The 19814-nt window shown below is 38.9% G+C and overlaps 1 long non-coding RNA gene across 5 annotated transcripts in view; it reads left to right on the forward strand.

The window, feature by feature from the left end:
• The window catches only part of LOC120302874, a 92623-nt gene extending 75514 nt beyond the window's left edge, over positions 1-17109 (forward strand). For 3 of the 5 annotated variants that reach the window (XR_005555255.1, XR_005555252.1, XR_005555253.1), the window contains 4 exons: positions 917-1016; positions 3579-3685; positions 5770-5870; positions 10400-11778. This is a non-coding gene — a long non-coding RNA (uncharacterized LOC120302874). Of the gene's footprint in view, positions 1-916; positions 1017-3578; positions 3686-5769; positions 5871-10399; positions 11779-15945 lie in introns of those variants that run through there. The other 2 variants (XR_005555254.1, XR_005555256.1) reach the window with 2 other exon arrangements.
• The last annotated feature ends 2705 nt before the right edge of the window (positions 17110-19814 follow it).

Raw genomic sequence — 19814 nt, forward strand, 5'->3', positions numbered from 1 at the left:
ATAAATGTGTGTGTGTGTGTGTGTGTGTGAGAGAGAAAGAGAGATAATGAAAAATCTTAAAAGATAATAAAAGCAATTCAATGGGCATTGAACCTGTAGAATAGCTGCGAAATGTGAATATAGACGTGAGGTAAACAGAGAAAATAAAGACTCATATTTTGTATCTCTGATTTGGACAGGATGAAGCTGTTTAAATCAATGATCTGAGAATAGAAAGCAGCTTCTAACTGTTTAGGCTCTTTCACAATTCAGTTGACACATTTTCAGGAAGAAAGGCAGACGGTGTCCCTGAATATAATCAACTTAATAAGTGCAAGAGCTCCTTAATGAGAAATAAACTGCTTCTTTCAACTTTTATGGGACTGTGATCCCACCACAAATTCTAATATGGGCATTTACCCTTACAATGCCACAAATTCTGAAGAGGTTCTTACTTCAGTCATTTCCAGGAGACTTCTCCATCCTTCCATCCTCCCTACTGCTGCTGGTCATCTCCAACTATAAGGATTGAGTTTTTGAGCAAGAACATTTGGACTAAGAAAGCTGAAAGGTTTATTCACCTCTCCACCAAGCTTGCTGGGACTATTCAGGACTCCATGAACTGGAATGAGGATATTAGGACAAAACAATTCCCAAACTCTTTCTACTAAGGCAGTCTCCCTGTTCCTGGGCCACCTAGAATATCATTTTTTTTAAAACTTTTCATAAAATTAACAGCCTGTTCAGTCTGAACCTATTTAAGATTAGCTTCCAGTAGACTAACTGAGCAGTCCTTATGCAACATGCTCTGTCCATAAAGGGCCATAAAGAAATTAGTGTTTAGAAAGACCTTGAGTTGTCCTTCCAAACATTCAATGTTTTCTCCAGCCTTAAAAAGTAACCTTCCTTGCATTGAAAGCCCTGTTTTTTTATTTAGACAAACATTGATTCTGGCTACCTGGATGGCATATTCAGAGGCTGGCATTGCAAGCCGAATTTTCAAAAGACACTGTTGTCCAGTGGAAATTATAAAGTGGGTAGGTCATTTAATGAACGTTTTTTTTTTTTTAAGCCTGCCTTTGGGCTACAGTTCTGGTGGAAATTACAAATGTTAACAGCCAGGCCTAAGCTGTATCTAGCCAGAAAAGCACAGAAAGGAAGCAAGCACGGATGTTATTTTTTTAGACCAGTTCCATTTTATGCAAATATTGCCATTTATTTAGCTTTTGAGGAAGGAGAGATTAGAGCAAGCTGTCCGTGTCATGTTTGTAAAGGCAAAAGAGTAAAAGTAGAGACAGGAAGCATCTCCATCTCAGCACTGAGCAAAGAAGCAACCACATACTTGCTGAGTATTAATTATTATTGTTTTTAACCTATTAGGCAGTGTTTGTTTCAAAGCGATAATTAACAACAAATATAATTCTAACAAAGGAGCATTTGGCCAACTTTCTTTGGACTTGGAAACTGAGCATGATGGGTCTGTCTAGAACAGTGGTTCTCAACCTTTTTAATGCCGTGACCCCCAACTGGTCGTAAGTCGAGGACTACTCAACCGGTCGTAAGTCGAGGATTGCTCAACTGGTGCAGCACCGTTTGCAGAATGGGACTTTTGGTAGGCTCAGCAGGGCAGAGACAGCCTGGACAATTCCAATTGGCTTTTGAAAGCCAATAGAATTAGACTCTATTCAAGAGAGTCTATTCTATTGGCTTTCAAAAGCCAAAAGAATAAAAGGGAGTAGCACAGCTAAGGAAAAGGGGGAAAAAAATGGCGGACTGAATTGTTTGGCGACCCACGTGAAATGGTCGTTCGACCCCAAATGGGGTCCCGACCCACAGGTTGAGAACCACTGGTCTAGAACTTGAATGAGAGATCAACCAAAAATCTCTGAGCAATAGATTAGACTGAGAAGTCAGAAAGCATTCTGGAAGAAAGCATTTGTCAAGTCATTTTGTTATTGTTGTGAAGAAAACTGCATGGTGGTATCCATAAAGTCACCAAGAACAGAAGAAAACATTAACTTAATGACCATTTCATGTAACATCTTGCCAAAGGCCTGTCAAAGAGTCTAGAGGGATCTATTGAATATTACATAACCACGACTATCTAATATTGTGAAAGGCTATTTCCCAATTCCCTTTCCATGAAGTTTTCTAAGACATACCTAACAATGTCAAATTATGTCAGGCCTAGAAGTCCTATAGGAAGACACTGCCTCCTAGGCCAGGACTACTTTTATTGTAATAATTATAGTAATAGAACCTTGCAAGTCTAAATAAGTTTTCCCCTCCTTCCTTTTATTTTTGTGTGAACTAGGAAGGAACTTGTCTGAGACATTTTCAGAAGTTATTTTCTTGGCTTAGGCCAGCGGTAGGCAACCTCAGCTCTTTTATGACTCATGGACTTCAACTCCCAGAATTCCTGAGTCAGCATGGCTGACTCAGGAATTCTGGGAGTTGAAGTCCATGTGTCATAAAAGAGCTGAGGTTGCCTACCTCTGGCTTAGGCTAAAGACACACTTATGTGATTGCTGCCTTGGTAAAGGTCCTTCAAGGCCATTCCTCTGTCCTTTAAAGATGAGTCTACTTCTACCCAACCTTCCTGAGAGGCCTTTAAGCGAGTGACCTAGAGCATTTGGGGTCGAACAACCATTTCACGGGGGTCGCCAAACAACGCGATCCGCCATTTTTTTCCGCCAGCCGGTGCAGGGGGCACCGGCGCGCATGTGCGCTGCGCATGCACCAGCGCATGGGGCGGTGCCGCGCATGCACGCTGCGTGGGGGGCGGTGCCACGCATGCGTGTTGCGCAGGGGGTGGCGTCACACATGCGTGCTGCGCAGGGGGCGGTGCCGCGCATGCGCGCCGCCTGCTTATGACCGGGGTCGCCGTATAAAAAGGTTGAGAACCACTGACTTAGACTTCAGGGAGATGGAAAAGAGAAAGCTTTGTTGCATGAATGCTTCTTTCCTTTGGATTGGATATCACCCACTTGCAATCAAATGTATGGGGTAGTCTGCCCTCTTACACTTGCATGCAGGTGCATGGGGATAGGCTACCCCAGTGTAAGGAGGGACACAGGTTCTCTAATAAGAATGAAAATGGAGATCCCTTTCCTACACCTGGACCCATGACTAATACAGCCAAGATGCATGTCTGCACTGAATGTCAAAGACCTGCTCATTTTCTGTCAAATTCTCTCAATGCATGATAGAAAGGTTGAGTCTCATTTAACTAAAATTCAAGAGTGGCTTTTAAATATAACACCCCGCTATACATGAAACTGCCCTTAAAGGTGCTGCGGTTAGTTTTTTCTTTTCTTTTAATTATGCATTATGTTCTTTTTATTGCATTTAGAGTTGGCTGTACTTGTATTTTTTATAGTTTATCTAGTTTTATTATTTTGTCCAATGCTGTAGGTTCTTTTCTTTGAAGGGTTGAATTACTCTTCTCATTCTCAGTTGTTCCCTAATTGTGTTGAAAGAATATTGTATCATTTTAATTCTGATTAAACATTCTGTTTTTTTTTATTTTTGATTCTGATTTATTATGATTTATTTCTTATGCAAGAAAAACTGACTAGATATATCTCAACTGTGTGCAGGGCATATGACCTGAAACCTCTTTCCCAAGGCTAGAGGGTTCAATACTTATGATCCTGCATCATAAAACCGGAAGGCTGACTCATGTGTGGTTGCTTCAGCTTCTGAGGTATGTTTGCTTCCATACATCATAATGTTTTACAAAGCATTTTACTCTGTGAAATTCCCATAGGACACATTCGGGAATGCGGTTAGCTCATGGTGGTAAAAAAGCTTTATAGTCACTCATCCATTATAAGGCAAGAGATTTATGTTCAGTTTGAAGAGTGAGATGAGTTCCAACTCAGCAACCAATTTTACTGAAAAGCTATTTTGTAAGGAAGAGGAAAAAGATTTGGGGAGGTTGCATTCATGGCTATTGCTGTTCTCTTCCCACATTTCTTGCCCAACAAGGGCCATAATATATTAATCAAGTGATCTAGTTTCTCCAAGTCCTATTAATTCTCAGGAAGAGGCAACTTGGCACCTCCAATTGTTTTGGTCTACAGTGAGGGCATCAATATAATCAATACAGGGACAATGCCTATTTGTGATGCCTGTCTTGGGGCCCATAAGTCTTCAGTATTTAAACCAACCAACCAGGTTTGCTACTAGACAGTGTACAGGCAGAGAGGAACTACATATTTCCTTAATGTAGCATTAGGGCTGGGAATGGAGTGAGACAGGGCCTCAAAGTCTATAGACTAGAGTGATTACTAGTAGTTATTATCTGTCTGTATGTCTCTTTTTCTCTCTCTTTCTCATCTATCCTCCTCCTCCTTCATCATCATCCAGAATGCCTGCTACAACATTATACCATGAGTCAAAGAGCAGCCTCAAATTTCTGCTGCATTATTCCATCCAAAGAGTAGCATGTTTGTAGCCATTAACATCTTTCCTAGTAACCAATTTTGCTATATATGTCCTCACTGGAAAGGTTTGCCTTGGGGCCCAGATGGCTTTGGCCAATCATAATAAATTGAAATTGGGTCCAGATGGCTTCACTTATGATCCTGGACAGAGTTCCCACAATTGGCTACATTGGTAGGGCTGATGGAAGCCCAAGAACAGAACATGAAGAGAGCACAAGATGGCCTAACTGAGCCTTATCCCTGTCATATTCATAGGTTCAAGTTTATCTGAGTGTTTCTTCAGGAGAGAAGCACAGAACACAGTGAAACTCCAAAGGATTACAAAGCACAGGCATAGCTGCCATTTCTGAGGCAGCTTATTTGTGGATTCCAGTCCATTCTGCAAGGCTTGTAGTGAATTTTTGAACAGATTGTGTCCGTTGTCTGCCAAAAGGACAAGCAGTGATGCGTCTGCTTGTCTGATTTGTGTCAAGAATTTTACATTCCTTTAAAAAAAAATAAAGTGACAAGCTGCTGGCATATTCAAAAGTGCAAGTTAGCTTTCCAATTTGCTTCTGCACATTCAGTTTTGGTTTTGCTTGAGTAAAATATACCTCTGGAAGTATGATTATGAGCTAGAAATATTGGACCTTTTCATTCCAATTGGATCCCAGAAGACAATCACATTTCACAGATCTATATCTGCCACCAAAATTAATGAGGGCTATAAGGGTTAGATTTTTGACTGCGTCCTTCATCGTTCCAAAAAAGTACCCCAGTAGTTAACATATTTACTTCAGCCATTTTTCATAGAGAATTCGTATATAAAATCTGGGCTTTTGGGGGAAAGAGAGATGCCACTTCATGATGAATTTTAGCTTTTCCATGGCATTGGGCAAGTGGGCCTTGCAACTCTAGAACAATGCCATGGCTTCTAATCAAAATATCGTGAAATGTGGCTCTCCAAGTATCTTACACCACTCAGGGAGAGGTTTCAGAAAGAATTATACACCACAGTTGTCTTTCACAGAAATCCAACTGGGAGTTAGTTATTTAAACCTCAGATACAAAATAAAAGATGACACTTTGAGATACATTATTCCAGGGGGTCAAGTATAAGGAAGATGGTAAGACAGATGGCAGGAAAGCTATCAGTCAGGACTGGGTAGTGAATTGCAACAGCAGGATAATAAAAGCAGGGGGAAATTGAACCTAGTAGAGAGCCCTTAAACATCACCTCCACAGCCTGGCAGTTTGCATCAAGTCCTCAAAACAGTTTGAGAAGGAAAAATGCATTTTAGAGCATGGCTTGATTTTTCTCCTCTCTTCTATTTACTGCTTACATCATCTATCCCGTGCTTAGCACAGTGATTCGGATGACCTGCCTTTGGAGGAACAAATGTGTGCATCGTCTCCATATGTGACCAAAGCTGATCCTCTTCCAAGAAAAGGAGAAAGAAAAATGTAAGCAGATTTGCACACAATTCATGGCTACAACATTATACTGTTTGTGCCAGGTTTTGTTTTTTTTCTTTTTTTGCATTAAGTAACCTTGCCTTGTGTAAGCCATCACTGATATGCTAAAAGCCTGTAGAAGAAACCATTTTATTCTAAATGCTGGAGTTTGGAATGGGAGAGAAACTGAGGCAGTGGCTTGCCACCTACTAAAGTTATGGCAGAAGGAAATTCTGAATGGCTGCAGTCAACATTTTTGGGGAGTGCTCTACTGTATAACAGCTGTACTCATTTTCTTGAGGTTTGGAATTGAACTAGCCTCCCAAGTCTCCTTCCTGCTTCTTAAGTAGTGGCAGGTGAGGAAGACAATGCAGTATTGACATCTTATTGGGAGCCCTAAAGGCTGGGCAGATGGTTGCATCTTAACTCTCTGCCTTCATTTTCTTCCAGTTTAAAAGCAAAACCAGGGGATGAAGGAAAATATTAGGGGGCTCTTGATCTGGTTTGCTATGCTGTATGAAAACTTAAAAGAAACACATTTTGTATATAATATTCCATGTGAATTATCCTGCTATATGAAGGAATAGGTTTCCCCCCCCACACCTCTCTCTCTCTCTCTCTCTTTCTCTCTCACTCTCTCATTAGATTTTAATCCTACTTTTATTAATTTATAAGCCTCAAGGCAGTGAACACACATAAAACTCCTTTCTCTTCCTCCTTTTCCACACAACAAACCTGTGAGGTGGTTTGGGCCAAGAGAAAGAATGTCAGGCCCAAAGTCACCAAGCCAGCTTTTGTACTCCCTAGTATCTGCCCATTTCTAGTGAAAAGCTTAGGATAATCTGACACAATCAAGCTTTTGTCCTATTGAGGCCTATTGCTTCTAGAACATTTTTGGGGAAAAAAACAGAGTCCATTTGTGCACTGGTTAAGCAGTTGGCCTAGAAACCAGGAGACTTTGAGTTCTAGTCCTGACTCTGTCTCAGCCCGACCCACCTGAAAGGACTGTTGTTATGGGGAAAATAGGAGGAAGTTCACCATCTTAAGTTAATTATAAAGCAATAAATCTGGGATAAAAAATTAAAAATCTGCCTCATCATGGAAGCTTCCAAAAGCCAAGCTATCAGATGACAATAACAAAGATCACAAGTATCCATTTCTCTTGACATGCAACCCATAACCTATGGGCTACAAGTGGCCACAATCACTTTTATTTTGTAGCCTCCGCCCAAAATAATTTCTTTTCAGCTTCTAGAAGGCACATAAAGAATAAGTTGCACTGAATCCTTAGAGAAGTTTAGCATCTTAAAACAAGAAAACAACCTCAGTGGAAATCTTCCCCAAATTGGCACCACCCACTAGATGAATATCAGATGACGACCCATCTCCTCTCCTATAGCTGTGCATGGTGAAAACAACGCTACATGGTGGTCTTCTCACTGTAAAAAAGAGCTACCCTAGAGCAGGGATGTCAAACTCCCGGCCTGCGGGCCATTTGCCTCATGCCAAGGCTACGCTCACCTCAGCTCTGGCAATGCGGAAAAAAGTCACCATATATCATGACATGTCATGTGATGCAGCGAGTTTGACACCTGTGCCCTAGAGTGACCAGAAACCAGGAGACTGTGAGCACTAGTCCTGCCATAGGCACAAAGCCAGCTGGGTGACCTTGGGCCAGTCACTTTCTCTTAGCCCTAGGAAGGAGGCAAATGCAAACCACTTCTGAAAAACCTTGCCAAGAAAACTGCAGGGACTTGTCCAAGCAGTTTCTGGGAATCAGATACAATTTGCACATGCTTCTGTGCTTTGTTTGTGGGGTGATCATTGTTTGTAATAAGTGGAGATATACATGGGAACATTTCTTGTATCACTGGGAATCCACTCATAGATGGATCACCAGGAAAAGAAAACAGTTCACGAAACAGCACAATGGCTGCCAAACATGACTGTCAACAGAGCTATTAGAAAAACTCTTCTGAATATATTCCATGTTCCTGTACGCTATAATATCTGTGGCATATAATTCAGTAGATTCTGTTTAATCAACTCACCCCCCCCCCAAAAAAAGGATGACTTTCTGCCATTGACATGATTATTTTGTTTTCACTGGCTCTCTTGACAGAGGGATTTATTGAAAGGAAACAATACCTCTCCTTCAAACTTTTGCATATCTAGGACAATACTATCCAGGTTGCAATTAAAGGAGTAGCTTGAGGCAATTTAAGGCAGCTCTTCCCACTGTTTTAGAGCAGCAGTTCTCAGTTCTTGTTGGATGTCTTCTCTTGGGTGGATTAGTTTATTAGTTTAATTTCTCAGATCTCTCTCCAGAATCTGTTAACACAGACCTCACTCCACATGGCCAGGCATTTGGAATGTGCTGTAAATTTCCTGCCAGTAAAGGCCAACTGTATTTAAAGGCCTTAAGAAGATAATGTCAGCTGATATTGTGTAATGGAAGAAACACTGTGGTGGTGGCCAGTGGCGGTGGTGATAACAATGAAATGTGTCTTAGATGTCTTTCGTGGTTCTGAAAAACTGCTGTGCTCTATGAACCTTTACATCAGAAGTGGGGAAGGATGGCTCCTTTATGACTTGTGGACTTCAACTTCTAGAATTCCTGAGTCAACATGGCTGGCTCGGAATTCTGGGAGTTGAAGTCCACAACTCATAAAAGGGCCATCGTTCCCCATCCGTGCTTTACAAGTAGCTTTTTGACTCACTGTGTGATTCCAGAAACAAACAAACAAAGCATTTAAGGACAATATATAAATACCCTAGTTAGAGAAACTATGCCTTCAGAATAGGGGATTTTATTTGACAGGGATCAAGCTTTAATCTAGCCAAATTCATTTATATTGCTCTATTTTATTGAAAGAAGAGCCTGAATTTAGACGAAACCCCCCACTTTTTTTTAAAGAGTAGCCAGGAAAAATAATAGGCAAAAATTCTTGGCTCTGCTTAGATTTCTATCTTGCTAATCTTGGGTCACCAGCTTCAGTTGAGATTGATCTTGCACAAGTTCCATCCCTTTGGCCATGCTTTATCCGAATTAGGCATATACAGGCACCCACCCATAGCAGAAACTATGAAGGTTGTACTTTGAAAGAAGTACTGTACCATGGAACATAGGAGAGCATGTATTCACCATCTCTCTTCAAATCACATCAGCATCTGCCAGGCTGCGTGGCTGCTCCTAGCTGTCTCCTCTTCTTTTCTCTGTGAATTGATCTCTGTTTTTGCACACATACACCCCATTGTCATTCCTGTTATAAAAAGACCCTGTTGCCAGCATCCAAATCCCTCAAGCAGATGATAACTTCCTCCTTCCCCCCTCCCCAGGTCATTATAGCCTAGTAGATGTTGATGTGATTTGAAGCGAGAATTATTATATTATTTATTTATTTCCTGCCTTTATTATTAAGTAACTCAAGGCAGCTAACATACTATACCTAATATTCTTCCCTCCTTCTATTTTCCCCACGTCAATGTCTCTCTGATGTGAGTTGGGCCTGAGAGAGCATGGCCAGCCCAAAGACACCCAGCCAGCTTTTATGCCTAGGCGGGACTAGAACTTCCAGTTGCCTGGCTTCTCGCTCTCAAACTGGCTCTCAGTCCAGAGATGCTAAGTACAGGTAGTCCTCGGTTTACCACTACAAATTTCTGTGGCTAAGTGAGACTGTTACGTGAGTTTTGCCCCATTTTACAACTTTTCTTGCCACAGTTATTAAGTGAATCACTGCAGTTGGTAAGTTAGCAACACAGTTGTTAAGTGAATCTGGCTTCCCCATTGACTTTGCTGGTCAGAAGGTCGCAAAAGGGGATTATGTGACCCCGGGACACTGCAGCCATCATAAATATGAGCCAGTTGCCAACAGTCCGAATTTTGATCAGGTGACCATGGGAATGCTGTAACAGTCATAAATGTGAAAAATGGTCATAAGTCACTTTTTTTTCAATGCTGTTATAACTTTGAATGGTCACTAAACGAATGGTTGTAAATCAAGGACTACCTCTACATGCTCTCCTAGGTTGCATAGAACTTCTCTCAAAGTATTTGTACAACTTTGGTGGTTTTTGCTCTCTCTCTCTTTTTCTGTGTGTGTGTGGGTGTATCTGTATATGCATGCACATTATTGAAGACTCACATTGTTCACTTTGAAGAAAGAACAGTTTTACTAAGGTGGTTCTGCCACCATGCCATAAATCTGATTCTGCCTCTGCGCTGTGCATTCGTAACTCCTCAGTTTTCTGCTGCATTGTCCTAGTGGACAATCACTTAAATATGAGCCAGCAGTGTGCTGCAGCTGCCAAAAAGGCCAACACAGTGCTAGGCTGCATTAACAGAGGGATAGAATCAAGATCACATGAAGTATTAATACCACTCTTCAATGCCTTGGTAAGGCCACACTTGGAATACTGCATCCAGTTTTGGTCACCACAATGTAAAAAAGATGTTGAGACTCTAGAAAGAGTACAGAGAAGAGCAACAAAGATGATTAGGGGACTGGAGGCTAAAACATATAATATTATTATTTCAGAAAAAGAAACAGACTCCAACTGAAACCTTCTTCATAGATATCTGAAGGACCTGGAGGACCAGTTTATCATTCCCTAGGGATGGATTGATGGGAATCAGCAGTTGGCCGGGCTTTCCTAAGCTGTGTGGAGAAGCCTGTATTTGAACTACCAGCCTTCAGGATTCAAGCCTCTTGCATATTAACTTGAGAAAATTGCTGTCATTAAGGCAGCAGAGTTAATACTGCACATTCTCCCAGTAGTTCTATGTGTTCATAAACTAATGGCTGCAAAGGGATTTGGTTAGATGAATCATTCTAGCACATGCAGACGATGAAGATAATGTTAAGAGAATATGTTTTGAATCGTGACAAGGAGTTTTATGAATCCAGGAGTAAGTTGATATTTTTAATATTGTCATGTTAATTATAAGATTTAATACACTGGGATGCTGAGACCTGCATAGTTTTATTATAAAAAAATTGAGGTCCATTTCACTGAAATCCTGTTATGATTGCTTCTCAGAGAAGACAGAGCTCAGCTGATGATATATTTGATGATATAAGACTGAGAAAGATGCCAAGTATTTTTTTTTTCTATTTTCATCTTTCTGACATGTCAAGCAATGTAAAAGCTAATCTGATTTTTGAGATAAGGCCAATAATTTGGTTGTTCTTTGTATAACATTGCTTTGAAAATTTTTAAAAAAATATGTCTTACTATTGTGTTATTTGGTTGCATTATAATAGTTTCCTCTGCATGTACGTGTCTGCATCTGTAAGTATGAATCAATAAATATCCATTCCTGAGTTCTTTGTAGGTGAAAGATGTGATTTACAGATTTAATTTGTATATAATAACTCTCAAAAGACAGTTAAGAAAATTGTGTCTTTATAGAATTGTTTTCCTGGCATCTCAGATACCCTTATTAAATTGACTCTGTGCTACTTTGAGGGACTTCATCGTGCATACAAAGTTTGGAACTTTTGAAAACTGAAGAATATATTATTGGATTGTGTAGTAACTATAACATTCCACTACATATTCTGAATCAATCAAACAATCCAATCCAATCAATCAATTAATCAATCACCATTATAATTTGTTAGAAACACAAAATTAAGTTCTTGTGATTTAAATAATTTAAAAAAATTAGAAGCCATACATTAAAGACCTACCCAGAAAGAAAAGGGAACAGAAATTCTTTTTCACATCTTAAGGCTTATTGTGTGGCCAAAAAAATATAACTACAATTGCTATATAAAATAAGTAGTCCATTTGAAGTGTACTTTCTAAAAAGTCAAATAATAGAAAGCAACAGTTTAAAAACAATATTGGGAGAAGGAGGGTAGAATTCAGGACTGGTTCGTTTAAGATGAGAATACCAAAGTGGTACACCAGACAGCAGAATATTTTACTAAATATTTCTAAATATATGTTTTCTAAATACTTTATTAAATATTTCTAAAAAAAGTCAAATGTTGAATGTTCTATAATTTCTTTTGGCTTAACAGTGTCTCTACAGGTTCTGTTAAGCTGGCCTTATCTGAGCCTGAATTTAGTAGTCCTTTTCTTCCCAAAAATGCCTCTTACCATTCAACTGGAAAGTCCTTGACAAAGTGGGTTCAACCAAAAGTGGTTAAGAAATGAGGCTCAGGAAAACCTTGCATCCATATAGGCTTGCATTATAGCTGGGAGTTTGATTCCACTCCTACCGTAGCTGCCCAACTCACCAGCCAATTCCAAAACTCTCAGTTTCTACAGCCTGCTGACAAGGATTTGCAATTTGTCCATCTAGGCCAGTGTTTCTCAACACCTTCTTAATTCATGACTCTTCTTTGCAACGGCTTAAAAATGTCACGCTCCCTTCAAACCCACTTCCTTCAATAGTGGCATTTGTAATTTCAGAATGAATGAAATCTCATGACCAAAATCAAAGCAAACAATTTGTAAATTTAGAATAAAGTACTTTGATCTTCATAAAAAAAAATCCAATCAAACATAATTTGCTTATGTTGTGATGACTCTGAACCCTGAGGCTGTTTGCTTGCCACAAGCTTTTGAATTCTGCTAAGTGCGGAAGCTGCACACAGCATAACGTAGTGCACTTTCATTGTCAGGCCTGTAGTGCTGCTTTGTTTTTCTAGCCATAAGCACAGGAGAAGGGAGGGGAAAGAGTGTTGCAAATGTATGTTGATGAAAGTAGAACGATGACACATAGAGCCTACTAATTTGTTTAGGATAAGTATTTTAATTTAAAAAAAATCTTCAAAGTAATTTGTTGGAAGTTATATTTGGCAGCTTAATCAAGTTGGAGTTCCAAAAACTCCTCTTGGAGATTCTCTGGCAAGGACTAAATATGAGAGATAAAAGCTCCTTTACAAGTTTGTAAATGGGATTTTCAGCCACAACATCTGGGAAACATTATCTGAATTCATCTTCCTGACAAGATCTAATTTTTACCTGAGATTATTTTCCAGAGGTTTGTCTTTAACAGCTTCATCAAGTCAAGAAAATGAAGATGTATTTTTTAATAGCAACTTCTAGTTTGGCTAGAAATGCTTGTCCTTTCAGATTCTATGTGTTCAACAGTTTAAGTAATATCTGTAAGGTATGCCAGTCTTCAGTGAAAGTTATCACTTCCATAATATTTCAAAAATGGTGAGTTCTCCCTTCAGCTTATAAAGAATTCAAAACATTTCCTTTTTGACAACCATTGAACCGCAGTGAAGAATTGAAGAACTCTGTGACTGATCTCAAATATTCAGAGGTTCTCAAATATCCTCAGGTTTTTTGTACTCCTTTTCATCTAACTTACTTCTCTAATTACAATTTGGAAGTCTTCTTGTAGATCAATGGGCAGAATTTTGGAAACTAACATTTTGTAGCGAGTGATGCTTTAGCTTCCAAAAAGAGATGAGTTTTCTTTTAATTTTTTTCCCCCAGAAACAAGCAAACAAACCTGATTATGAATCCAGCATTGCATTTTTGGTACAAATTCCAATCAATTCCTTCCACCTCATTTCTTTCAAAGAATGTTGACATAGCATCAAATTCCTGATCAATGTAGCCTCTGCCAGACACAAAATTCCTGGCATGGCCCTCAGACCTATGGTAGTTGCACCTTTTAGCCCTGTGAAGGTTGCAAAATATGAGGCATTACTGCTGATACATGCTGGATATTGGAAAAAGACAAAGAATACCAAAAAGAAGTTAGTAGGTATTGATAATAAAAAGGCCTTTATGAAGATGATAAAAAGGCCTTTATGATAAAAAGGCATTTATGAAGATCATGTTAAACTGTGGAATGTGTTTAAGAAAATAAGAATCCCAGAATCTCTTAGTCTTGATGCAAAACCAGGAAGACACAGTCAGAGAAGAACTTGGTGAAACTAACTGGTTCCAGGTTAGCAAATGACTGACACAGGACTATATACCTGGCTCCTTATTCATTCAACCTATATACTGAGTATATATTAAGGAAAACAGGGTTGGAAGAAGATGGGCCTATGCTAGGTTGATGACAGTACTCTATTTAGTTGAAAATGCAAAGGATTGCAAGCTCTAGTAAGAAACATCAAGGAGCATAAAGAAAAAAATGACACTAAAATTCAATATATTCCACCCAGAATAAAGGAACAAGCAGTAAAAAAAAAATGCTTCGGACTAGCTGGTAGAGTAGTCATGTAGACCTTGGAAAATATACTCAGATGATGTGATATGATGTGATGTGATTTACAAAGATCAGAATAGTAAAGGCAGTGGTACTTACTATGACAGTTTATGGAAGCAAAAGTTGGACTTTAGCAGAAAATGATAGAAATAGTATTGATGCTTTTTAATGTTAGTGTTAGACCCTTGATGCTATTTTGAATAAAGTCTATTTGTATACCTTTAAGTCTTCTCAAACCACTATTTTATGGCAAAATAGATATGTAAATATGTTTTATCCAAGTAAGGTAATTTAAACCTACTGATTTTAACATCTGTAATTACTTCAAACCAAGATCATGGCATCCGGCCCTCTCAATTTCTGGCAAATAGATGGGGAAGAAATGGAAGTAGTGACAGATTTTATCTTCCTGGGCTCCAAGATCACCACAGAGGGGGACTGCAGCCAAGAAATTAAAAGACATTTGCTCCTGGGGAGGAAAGCTACGGCAAATCTAGACAGCATACTAAAAAGCAGAAACATCACCCTATCAACAAAAGTACATATAGTCAAGGCCATGGTTTTTCCCAGTTGCAATGTATGGCTGTGAAAGTTGGACCATAAGAAAGGCTTGAGCGCAAAAGAATTGAGGCTTTTGAACTATGGTGCTGGAGAAGACCCCTGGGTCTTCTGGACTGCAAGGCAATCAAACCGGTCAGTCCTAGAGGAGATCAACCCTGACTGCTCTTTAGAAGGCCAGATCCTGAAGTTGACACTCAAGTACTTTGGCCACCTAATGAGAAGGAAGGACTCATTGGAGAAGAGCCTAATGCTGGGAAAGATTGAGGGCAATAGAAGAAGGGGACGACAGAGAATGAGGTGGCTGGATAGAATCACTGAAGCAGTAGGCGTGAGTTTAAATGGACTCCAGAAGATGGTAGAGGACAGGAAGGCCTGGAGGAATGTTGTCCATGGGATCGCGATGTGTCAGACACGACTTCACAACTAACAACAACAACAACAACAATCACTTCAACCTTAAACTTTGGTCTTTGTCCTGTGAAGTGAAAGACCACAATATAGTGGTTGAAATTATCATATAATCTATCTTTAGAAAATTGAAGAGATTTAAAAAAACATTTATTTTGTCCAGTCTCAAGCTGTTTTCATTGTGATCTATATTATTATCACAAAAAGCTTGTCAAAAATCCTTTAACAATGTCAATCTCCAGTTGAAGGAGGTCTGAAAAATTCAGAAGGAAAGCTTAATAAAAATAGATCTTTATCAAGTGATCAGCTTTTTTGATGTCCATATAGAATAGCATTTTTCCCCTTTAAAAACCACAAAACTTAAATGTAATCTGTTGATAATAGTGCACTACGAGAACCCCATGTGGATATCCCCATCCTCAATTTTTCTCTTTTCCCCCACTCTGTTCTTCATAGCATGGAGAGCAGTGGGGGAATGATAGATTATTCTTGCTGGAACAGATCACTAAGAGAAGGCATTTGAAATGTTGATTCATTGGGTGGTTTGGCATATAAAGAAAAAGTATTATTTTTGTTACTTTGGACCTTCTATTCAACGTTCTATTTCTGTAATACATGGCAGTTTTTCCTCCTTACTCTTCTAGAAATCTTTATCCATCCAAAGTGTTACTATTTAAAGACATTCATCACAGGCAAAGGTTGAATGGAACAGAGGCCAAAGCAGCCAATATTTCCAACAAGCTTTTTCTGAGCTATATGGAACTTACTTATCATAGTCTAGCTTTAAAACAGAATAAAGTCTTCTTCCCACGATCTGAAATGTTTACAGTGTTGATTACATACTGGTTTTCTTATGTCATTTAGATATTTCCATAGATCTGATAAAAAGGCACTGATGTGATGGTGATTTAATTTTGCTACATGTAGGAATGACCTTCAGAGACAGGAGAAAGAGCCACAAATTAGACAACCATCATGCAAGAGAATCTCAGCCCACAGGAAGAAAACTGATGTAGAAAGCATTTCAGAAGGTATCCATTCTAGTTTCCTTGAAAGTAAAAGTAAGGGAGGAGAGAAAAATATTTGGTCATGCAAGATGCTGTTATTGTGGAATAAGATACTGTAAAAATATAAATAAAATTAAATAAAATTAAATAAATAAATAGAAAAATGACTCATAGTTTGGGCTTCTAGTCTAGGCTGCCTTAAAGGGCTGACACTACTTGATGTTTTGGAGGCTGGCAAAGTCCCATTCCATCCCCATCGCATCCTCAACATTAGTGGGTAGCTCCCCCCTCCCACATAAGAGTAAGAATAAAAATGGCTATGAGAGTTGGATCCTAAGGAAGGCTGAGCACTGATGAATTGATGCTTTTGAATTGTGGTGCTGGAGAAAACTCTTGAGAGTCCCTAAGGAGATCAAATCAGTCAATCCTAAAGGAAATCAACCCTGATTCTTCTTTGGAAGGACTGATGCTGAAGCTGAAGCTCAAGTACTTTAGCCACCAAATGAGAAGAGAGGACTCATTGGAAAAGACCCTGATGTTGGGAACGATTGAGGGCAAAAGGTGAAGGGGACGGTGGAGGATGAGATGTTTAGATGAGCTGGTTAGATAGTATTATCGATGCAATGAACATGAGTTTGACAAACTCCAGGGGACAGTGGAGGACAGAGGGTTGGTGTTTTATGGTCCATGGGGTCATGAAGAGATATGACTTGACTGAACATCAAAAAAGAATAATTCATAAGCCAGATAATTCTTGTAAATTCTGTATACTCTTTATACTCTTACCAAAGATGGTGTGAGATTTCAGGGGAGAATATATAAGATCTCTTGAGATGTCTAAAAAGTTTTAATTAGTTTATTTATTTTTAAAATTCAGGTGCCCCTGACATTACATGAAATTGAAACTGACTCTGAAAAACTAGAGCAATCCTTATCATATTTTCTGTTCCTTTGTAATTTATGGATCAAAGTGAACATAAATTATTATAAATTGTTTAATTATAATAAAATTGTTATATTAAGGAAAGATAACTTCTGAAAACCACAGCTCTCATCATTGATCACTGTTATTATCCATTCCATATATTTTGTATCCCATACTTACCTATGCTGGTAATGCAAATTGCTTGAAGAATTAAATGTTATGATTATCAATGGGAGTTGACCTGTTCTTCACTGACTAGACTGCCATGCTGATTGCAGTATAATTATCCATTGTTTTTTATATATGTTTGAATTTTACAAAGAGCTTCCTTTTTAAACCAATTCACAAAAGTGCGTCAAAACATTAATAAATAAAGAAATGAGTACAATATACAATATACAGCTAGGCATTTTGTAAGTAAAATGCACTAAAATTGTTTATGAATGTCACATTTATTGTGGAAACAGGATGGAGAATCTGATTTATGAATAAGCATGCAGTGTGCTATATTGAATTGATCATACGATCCATCTCTAAAGACAGATGACATTTTCTTGAACTAGAAATAGACTGAAGCTATTTGAACTGTGAATGTGCTGACATCATCCACAGATAGCCAGATAAGAAAGTATAGCCTCAAAACGTCAATTCATTAATCAGCTTGGCTAATTCATTAACAGTAGGTTAAAAGTCATAGGATTTAATCAACAATTTTTAATTGGAACTGTTCTCCCTTCTTGTTTTATTTTAAGGGTGCCCTGTGTTTCTGTTATTGTTAAGACATCTCATTTCACCATTCAATTAAACAGATGACCAAGATCACATTTTCACAGAGACCACCGGTGGAGCGAGGTAGAGACGGTTCTCTCCATAGAAAACAGCAGATTTAGGCTATCCAGATGGACAGGTTGGCTTCTGAGTAAGCAGAAGGACAGAACGTCTTTTAAAAACTCAACTTGAATTTCATATTATGATTCATATGAGTAGCCAAGATGAGATTATAATGCCATTTTCTTTTATTTTGTTTGATGTAGTGTAAGATCTTGAGCAAGAAGCTTAGGATTTCCTGAAAAATCTAGGGCAAAGCCAGAAGTAATGAACTGAATTCTCATCAGATGTGGATTAGATTCAAAAATTAAATGGGCTTCATTAACTTGAATATATAAAACAAAGATAACTAATTCACTGCTCAACATTTTCCCATAGGCATACTTTTAAAAGAATGCACATGTAAAAAAAAATGACCAAGAATTGGAGAAACTCCCCATAAGAAAAAGTTTAGAGCTTTTTTACTTAGAAAAAAAACAACAAGTGAGGATCAGAAAGAGAAATATAATTATGCACGGTATCAAGAACATGGTTCAAGATAAAAGAAAGCATTTTATATTGCAGTTAATCTACAGAATCCAACACTTCACAGTGCTGTGATCACTGCTAACATGGTCAGCTTTAAAAAGAAATTAAGCTAATTTGTAGAGGATAAGGCTTCAATGGTTTCTAGTCATGGTGGCTATATTTCCCAGGCCTAGGTGACATCTGAAAATTCAATAACCACTAGGCAACAAGGACATAAGGAAAACTCTCTTTGCTGCTGCCAACCCTATAATTTATTTATTTATGTATTAAATGTACATGCCACCCATCTCATAATCAAGCAATTCTGGCCAAACCAAATTAAGAAACCAATACTACATAGGTCTAAAAGTTATTTCATTAGTACAGCTATAATAACAGAATTTTTCAAATCTGAATGTGCTTCCCTTCTTCCCTCTTTTATTTTTGTGTGAATTAGAGCGGTCCTAAGGCATTTCTTCAGAGTAGTTTATTGGAATGCACTTAAGGCAATGGTGGGATTCAGCCAGTTCGCACCAGTTCAGCAGAACCGGTTGCTAATTTTTTGTTGCCCAGGCCCAGAATGGACTTCCGGAAGCAGCGTCCATATAGAGACTCAAGCTGCCTGGTTTGATTGCTGTTTTGGTAATGGATTTTCCTAATGTCCTTCAACAACTGCTGGATTTTAGCAGCCCAGATCTGGTAGCTTTAGAATGGCTTCCTCTCTGCAGTTCATATCCCCAAGTGGCTAGTGTTCAGAAGTGCCCTAGGTCTGAACCTGGGAATGCAGCTATCATGATTAAAAGCCATTGTAATAACCTTGCTGATTAAAAAACATTGTAGTAACCTTGCTGCCAGCCAGACCAAAGTGGTTGGTCTGCAGCTGATGAGAAAAAAACGGATTATCTAAACCCATTTCAGTTGGGTTTTAAGATGGGATTTAGTATTGAGACAGCCTCAGTCATACTTCTTGATGAAATATGGTGGAAGTGCTATATCCATTCTTGATCTCTCAGTGGTTTTTGATATTGTTAACCATGATACTCTTCAGCACTGTCTTGGAAGCACTGTCTTATGTTGATTCTCTTCTTTTTCCAGGGATGGTTCCAGTAGGTGCTAGTTAGGAAAAAGGGACCACTCCAGAGGCCCCTTCTATGTGGGGTACCACAGGGTTCTACTGTTTCTCCTTTCCTTTTCACTATCTATATCAGGGTGTCCAACTATGGCAATTTTAAGAGTTGTGGACTACAATTCCCAGAATTCCCCAGCCAGCTGATCTATATGAAACCACCGAATGAGTGGATGACCTTGATATCATCAGCATGTTGATAAAATCCACTATATCTTTCAACCGCAGGCCACCAATGAAGCTTTCGAGGTTCTATATGAATGCCTGGAAGTTGTGTGGGTTTGTCAGTCTAATTCAATCCTACGAAAATAAAGAGCTGTGGCTCTGAGGCACGCAGATCTAGGCATATCCTATCATTGACCTCCGATGGGATAGAACCTTCCCTTTCAAGGCTGGTGCATAA

This window comes from Crotalus tigris, unplaced genomic scaffold (genome assembly GCF_016545835.1).
Source record: "Crotalus tigris isolate CLP2741 ecotype Arizona unplaced genomic scaffold, ASM1654583v1 scf7180000024439.5362192, whole genome shotgun sequence".
Taxonomy (NCBI): Eukaryota; Metazoa; Chordata; class Lepidosauria; order Squamata; family Viperidae; genus Crotalus; species Crotalus tigris.